Source organism: Diadema antillarum, unplaced genomic scaffold (genome assembly GCF_040938485.1).
Source record: "Diadema antillarum isolate AM-2024a unplaced genomic scaffold, OU_Dant_1.0 seq00000732_RagTag, whole genome shotgun sequence".
NCBI classification, from domain to species: Eukaryota; Metazoa; Echinodermata; class Echinoidea; order Diadematoida; family Diadematidae; genus Diadema; species Diadema antillarum.
This window is the reverse complement of record NW_027271633.1, coordinates 1,844,295-1,851,879: the sequence shown is the minus strand read 5'-3', so window position 1 is coordinate 1,851,879 and position 7,585 is coordinate 1,844,295.

Below are 7,585 nucleotides of genomic sequence, written 5' to 3'. Positions count from 1 at the left end.
TTAGATGCCACGTACCATAAAAAATGTACATCATTAGTTTGAAAAACAAAAATTATTGTGAAAATAGCGTTTTTACCGTATTTTTACGCTTTAAGTCCTTGTCAAATGAAAAATATCAGGCAAAAGTCAACCAAACCATATATTTCCTGAAAGGAAATTTATCAATCTTTGAGATGACATGAAAAAATCTGGTTTCTTAGATCATCCTGGCGTGTTCTAAGGGAAAGAATGTCATAGGGTGCGAAAATTGGCAATTGTACATCGTTCAAAATTCTCACCCATATAGAGTGCGTATAAAATAAAAGGTAGTCCAAATTTGGAGGGCTACTATAGGGCTTTTTACACTTGTAAATTTTTGCTTAGCCCTGGACCAACGGTGGGGCTAAGGCCCCCCCCCCTTAGCCCCACCGTTGGTACGGGACTATCCTTAGCCCACTTTCTGTTTACACTCGTTTTTGCCAAAGTGGGCTAGCCCCACCGATAGTACGGTACTATCTGGCCCTGCAAAATAGCAGAGGTTAGCACCGCAATTGCGGTGCCAAGCAAGTGAGTGTAAACAGAACGAAAAAAATAATCCTGGGCTAAGCGACGGAGACGAAGTCCGACCCTCACTGACCAATCAGAAACGAGGTAATCAAGTGCTGCCGGTGCGTGCGTGTACGTGTACAGTACACAGCGTAATTATGAATATTCATGTGGTTTGGAAAGTCCGGGGCTAAGAAATACGAGTGTAAAAAGGTCAGTTTTCTCCTTAGCCTCGGACAAGAGATAGTACGGGACTAATTGGCGAGTGTAAAAAGCTGAAAAAATTGGTACGGGACTAACGATAGTCCTGGGTCAGAGAAAGTCCGGGTTAAGAAACACAAGTGTAAAAAGCCCTTATTTTACTATTGCCAACTATGGAGAGCTCAATGTTAGTTATGAGGCATTGCGTACCTAATTATGTTGACGAATGTCATGCATGACTGAGCACATGGACTTTAAAGACAAGAAAGACAAATTGCCCTTTTTCCAACTTTGAGTGTCACATGACGGAACAATGAACGTCTCAATGAATGGATGAGATCAGTTTAATGAAAGGTTACAAGAAACCCAGAACACAAACCTAAACACAATCGTGCATTCGTACAGGCTGGCCTGTTTATTTAACTGTTTATCAACCGTTTAGTGGGCGTTAGTTGATCACTACATTCTGCATGGGTGTGAGTACCAAGTCCTTAATATCTGGTTTTTCTAGGCTGTCTTCCCTGTGGTGGACAGTTGGTAAGAAGACCCTAGCTTCTGGTAGAGGTCTGCACATAGTGTGAGTTACCCTTTCTCTTTGACTTGCACTTTATTTCACTCCTGCCCCTGACACTATGCCTGATCTAGTAAAGGCTAGGTGGTTGAGGCTTGTGCCGAAAGGGTGGTTGGGTGGTGGCGCGTCGCGTTAATGGGAATACCACCCTTCGTCCAAAGCCCCCCCCCCCCCCCGGTTTTGCCGAAAGGGTGCGTTGGGAGCGTTGGGTCGCGTCGCGTTGACTGGAACCCCCACCCTTCGTCCAAAGCCCCCCCCCCCCCCCCGGTTTTGCCGAAAGGGTGCGTTGGTACTTTTTCTCATGTAATATCAAAAGACGAGTTTTGAATTTATATTTAACCTTCAAACAACCATTTCAAAGAGGCTATCGTTCGGATCGGTTTACACTCTATTACAACTTGGTCTACAGCCAGTTGGTCTAATATTTAATATCTAGTCTAGTCTAGTCTAGTCTAGTCTTATGTTCAATATCAGTTGGTCTAATATATACCAGTTGGTCTAGTCATCATTTCGTCCAATTACTGTTTGGTCTAATTGCTATTTGTTGTTTACTATCAGTTGGTTAAATATGAATTCAAAACTCGTCTTTTAACCCTATAAAGCCCAAGGGGGGGGGGAGGGGGGCACATTGTGCCCCCTACCAGATTTTCATTCGCCACTCCTTCGGCCTTAATCCAGTTTTAACCAAATTTGGTGACATTTCCAAAAATCTTATTCCGAACATTTTGATAGTAATTTAGCTATATTTGATATTGCTGGTTGCCATGGCAACAATAAAACTGACAACCATGTCAGTCAGATTTTGAATATTTTTCTGTTCCAATTCCAATTAACCATATTATAATGTATAAAATGGGCGTTTCTTGGCTGAAATTTGCTGAAGGAGCAAAATGTGAAGTAATTATGGCCCTGAAATGTTTTTCCTATTATTTCCTTTGTTTTTCTGTGACAATACCATAAAACAGTAGCTATAATAGAGATACTAGAAAATAACAGTATTTTCCAAAGATTGCCATTCTATTTTGTGTCATTTTGATTCCTCCACACAAGTTATACCTCTAATATCATTTGTTTATCACATAATCAATCTGCAAACTTAAAATTCCGATATTATTGGAGTATGAAATATGATAACTATGCATGTACCTATCCCTAACAATACATCACAGGTCTAATAATGTATTTCTTTATTTTGTTATGAATATAGCGCCCCCTGTAGTGACCTTGAGAAATGTCAACCATAAAAAACAATGAGCTTTGACTTGCAGATCATTTGCGGCAAATATGAAAAATATAGGTCTATGATAAGACATACTGGGGATAAAGAAATTATACAGAAAAATCATGATTTTAGCACATTTCCTATGTATTTCTTTATATTTTGGTAAATAGCGCCCTCTATGTGTCACCATGAAAAAAAAATCAAGTATGCGGTCATGTAGACTATGAGTTGCTCTACCGATTTGCCTAATGTGACGATGAAACATCAAACAATAACATCAAAATAGCTTGGGTTTTATAGGGTTACATGAGAAAAAGAGAAAAAGTACCAACGCACCCTTTCGGCAAAACCGGGGGGTGGGGGGGGGGGGGGGGGCTTTGGACGAAGGGTGGGGTTCCAGTCAACGCGACGCGATCCAACGCAGCGGCTCCCAACGCACCCTTTCGGCAAAACCGGGGGGGGGGGGGGGCTTTGGACGAAGGGTGGTGCTCCCATTAACGCGACGCGCCACCACCCAACCCACCCTTTCGGCACAAGCCGATGGTTGACTGCCCCAGGGATGTCAAGTTCAAAAACTTTTTATGAGTGAGATTTTCATGACTCGGCATCTCGGCGCGCGAATGTGCACGTGAGCGAGGGTGTGGGAGGGGTTTTTCCCCCTGTGGCCTCCCACAGTAGGGAGCCTTTTCAATTTTTAGGTCTTAATGGTGCGATCAGGTGCATACTTAAGTGACTATTTTGTACTTATTTTGAATGACAAAAGGGAAATATACCTTCAATTGCAAATATCACTTTAATCTTTTGAGCTATGCTCCTTATTACAGGCCAAAGTTGCAGACTTCAGTTCAGTTCAGTTCAGTTTTTATTTCTGCATTTCAAAATCAATACAAATCAACAAATCAACAAAATACTTATATAGTCATTTACACAGTTAATATTCGTAACGTTTGGATCTTACATACATTTTGCATCGGACTTCGCCCGATGCGTGAGAAAAATGGGTGCCATGCGTGAGATCGTGAGACGGCCCCTAAATGCTTGAGTCTCACCCAGAATGTGTGAGACTTGGTAGCTCTGCTGCCCCCTTTCTTTCTGTACAGTGTAAACTCTCAGAAACATAAATTTCCTGTAAACGGGCTGATGACATTATCAGTGGAACTGTCACATGAACGATGTACACCCTACCACATCGTGACAAGGTAAAACGGGTTAACCTTGCTCATATTGAGTTCGTTCATTTTTAATACTTTTTGAAAGAGCAAATCTTCTTCTGCATTGTTCCCAAGGTTTGGATCATAAAATTCTGTTTTTAGCTGTTTTTCTAGAACATTTTTTTAGGGGGTGGTGGAGAAAAGAGTGTGATTAGCTGAGTCTTCAATAGAACCCCTTTTAATATAATTCACACTCTTTTCACTTTCAACCCTATTTACTTTTGGAAGGATACTATTACTGATTTGAAAATTAGAATTAGTCATGGACAAAATGTTTTGATAGAGTATGAATGCTTAAGCAGTTTAATTTGATATTTTCTTGCATTGTTGTTGCAATGAAGTTTTGTGTCCTGATTTTGTTGTCTCATTCTCTGCACAGACCACGGTTGGGCAAGGTTAAGTGCTTGAACAGACCTTATCTTACTTCAAAGCCTCTTTTCTCAGTACATACTTTTCCTTAATGTGTATGTGCTTTCTTTCCGAAATTTAGATAGATTTATAGGAGAGTCCATTATTTTGAACTGAGTTACACATATATGCTCTGTCATAATCTGCTCTTAACTAAAATCAATGTCTGTTAACCAAGAGTTAGTTTTGTGATGCAGAGTAACGTATACAGATTTATTTGCAGCACATGTGTAGCACTGATATCTTTTGGGTGGGAAAGGATTTTTTGGTGGAAAATATACTAACACATATCGACACGCAGTGCAAGCATTTTCCGGGATTTACATGCACGCCGTAGTGAGACGCGCACCAACGGTCATCGTCAAGGTAACCCCCACCTTTCGGTCTGCAGAGAAGAGACATGCATACACATTATATTGCACGAACAAAATGGTGAACCGCTTTCAATCTAATACACCCACCATTATACACGTTATTCTCACCAGCAAAAAGCAGATACTTACTACCATGACAGCCAATCGAGATCTGAATACAGACAACTTTGTGTAAAGGAAATTTATGCAGCTTGTGCTATCAAAAAAGGCAAACGAGTTTCTTTGCAACTTTTTACCATCAATATCATTCTTTTTCTGTATGATATGTACTGAATGGAGAGATACACTTCCATTCTTTCATTTGATGCACAACTCAATATTCATAATTCATTCATGACTGAGTAAGAGCAATGAACAGTAGTGCTACTCAATTTCCAACTGCGCGCGCAAACGGTCTTTTTGAACGATTTTTCAGACTTTTTCAGCTTTGTATTTCATAACCCAAACATCGTTATTTTCGTCTTTTATATGAGACCTTCTGCGTCGAATATGAATAATGCGTGCCCGAGAAATCCATGCATGAAAACATGCTTCAATTTTACCGATTCCATCGATAGTCGAAAAGCAAGCATTCAGCTCCTCCAACTTTACATTACTATACATAGGGCTCATCTGCGCAATTTAATTCACACAAAACAACGGCAGTGCTTCAATGAGTGTTGTTCTGGGGATATTTACTTTATTTGCTGTGTTGGGACGAAAAGCCGTTTGTTGTCATTTTTATTTCAAATCACCTATGAGACCTAACCAATAGTTGAAGACTAATATCGTCGGTATTCTCAGGTTTCATGGAGTCCAGAGGCTATGGGAAATCAATGTTGCAACAATCATACAAATTCTGATGATCGTGTACTTCAAACATTCCTCCCTACATTTCCCTCAAGTGTGGTTCATCCCTAATCTGTGATCGGGTTTCGACGTTTTTGAAGGGGAGGCGAAGCAGAAATAGAGTTTATCACTTTTTTTATCACTGACTTTAACTTACTAAACTTGCATTTCTAATATTTCAAAGGAATACGAGCGCAGGGCAGAAGCGTTGTGTGTGTGTATGTGTGTGTGTGCTGGTTCCCCCCCCCCCCCCCAACATTCCACTTTTGAACGTTCTTTGCTCTGTATAGTAAGTTGCATAGTTAAGCCCCCGTTCCACTATGCCGTTCTCGCTACTATTTGACAATTTTCTCAGGTCGGGAAGGATCGGGTAAAACCTGAGCCGATCTGGGCCCTGTTTTATCAAGATAAAGTTAGTGTTGATTGTGAAATCAACGCTAACTTTATCCAACTTGAAGTCTGCTATAACTTTAAATCAACTGCAAGTTTCCGTTTTACGAAGAGACTTAATAGTCGAATATAGTTATAGCTCATCACCATGACTTAATTATTGATTTAGTCAAAACTAAAAACACGGGACGAGGCTGGTTTCCGGTACTGTCTGCTTAAAAACAAAACAATACATTAAGCAAAACAAACAACAAAAACATGATTGTTTGCCACGGCCACGGATTCGTAGTCTGCTAGTGCGACGCAGTATTATTGGCGCTATACAGCCGCTGAATTAGAAGTATTGAGTTTGCAACAAAACCGCAAAATACGCCATTTTGCGTTGTATTGAAAAAAGTAGGTCGATAGATCTAGCACATCCCGAGCTCAACGAAAATCTGCTTACGCGTGTACCGTAAAGATTCCGCGCATACGTAGGATTACTTCAAGTCTTAATTCAATAGGCTGAAGTTCTGTTTGTTTACGTGTAGGATTATGGAAACTTGTGAGAGTGTGGTGATTACAGTAGCTTGTTTGTACCTCTACGGCGCAGATCGGCATTGTAAAGAATAGATCGCAAGTCTACATCATCAACATGTCGACATTCTAGAATGACTTAGACGCTTTAATCAGCAATACGCCACTACGTGTTACGGTAAGTACAAACGACTCGCTGAACGTTATCTATAACCAGTTGGGCCTAACGTTAAGCTGGATCTCAAGTAGCCCCGGAGACCGCGCCGCCAGGCGCGGTCCTGGCGGCTTCCCCGCAGTTTCGCTTGTGTGAGCCCCCCTATTGCTACATGCGGCGACTTCACAAATAAACAATAACTAAATTTCGATAATGAACACAGTAACAATCAAAATTGAAGTATAGATTACTTCATTGGCTTGGTTCTTCTCACCAATTCATCTGGAAATTGCAAAATTTTCCACATTTTTTAGGAGTACGCTGCCTGCCCCAGTGAGGAGAGCCTCGCTGCCACTTTGAACGTGTATCCATTCGCACGCATCTACGCATGCGTAAATAATGACGTCATCGGTAGGGAAGCTCAAGGATATGAATAATGCATAATTACTCAGTGCATAAATTACAAGGTGAAATGATATGCATCAAACAGTTCATTTTCAATGTTTGCAATACTGTAGTACAGTACTGTAATTTTTATAGTTGTCTCGATTATATAATCGTATTAAAAGGACAAGTTAATGTTGATGCTTTTATTGCTAGTATTTTCGCCTGTTTTTCTTTTTTCCTTGTTTTTTTCCCCCATCGGCCGCATCGTCGATGTACATAATACTAGTAACATTGTAAATGAATATTCATGAACTCAGTGTGATGTGCATGATCAAGACATTGTTATTATTATTATTATTATTTTGTAAGCGATTCAAGCAGCATTACTGGAACACATTTCTTCGGCGTATTAAGGTTACGGAAAAAAATGCAGCAGCATGTTGTTGTTATTTTATTTTTTTGGCGTGTATCATTCATTTATGAATATTTACGTCTGTAGCAATACGTAGCCTTTTGTCAAGGCCCTCTCGCTGTATGGTGTGGAGAGCCCAGCCGAGTGGGGTAGCGCTGTGCGCTCGGATGGACTAGCTTCGCTCGTCCGTTCGCTCTTCCGTTACAGCGAGAGGGCCTTGACAAAAGGCTAGCAATACATTTCAAGTATTCTGTGCGCTTGTGCAAGTGATTGTGAATTCTGTGAACATCGGTAAGCTGCTTATAAGACATCATTTTGTGCATCACAAGCAATGAAATGCATCAAATAGTCGCCGATGATAGTCATTTAGGTTTCATCGACCCATG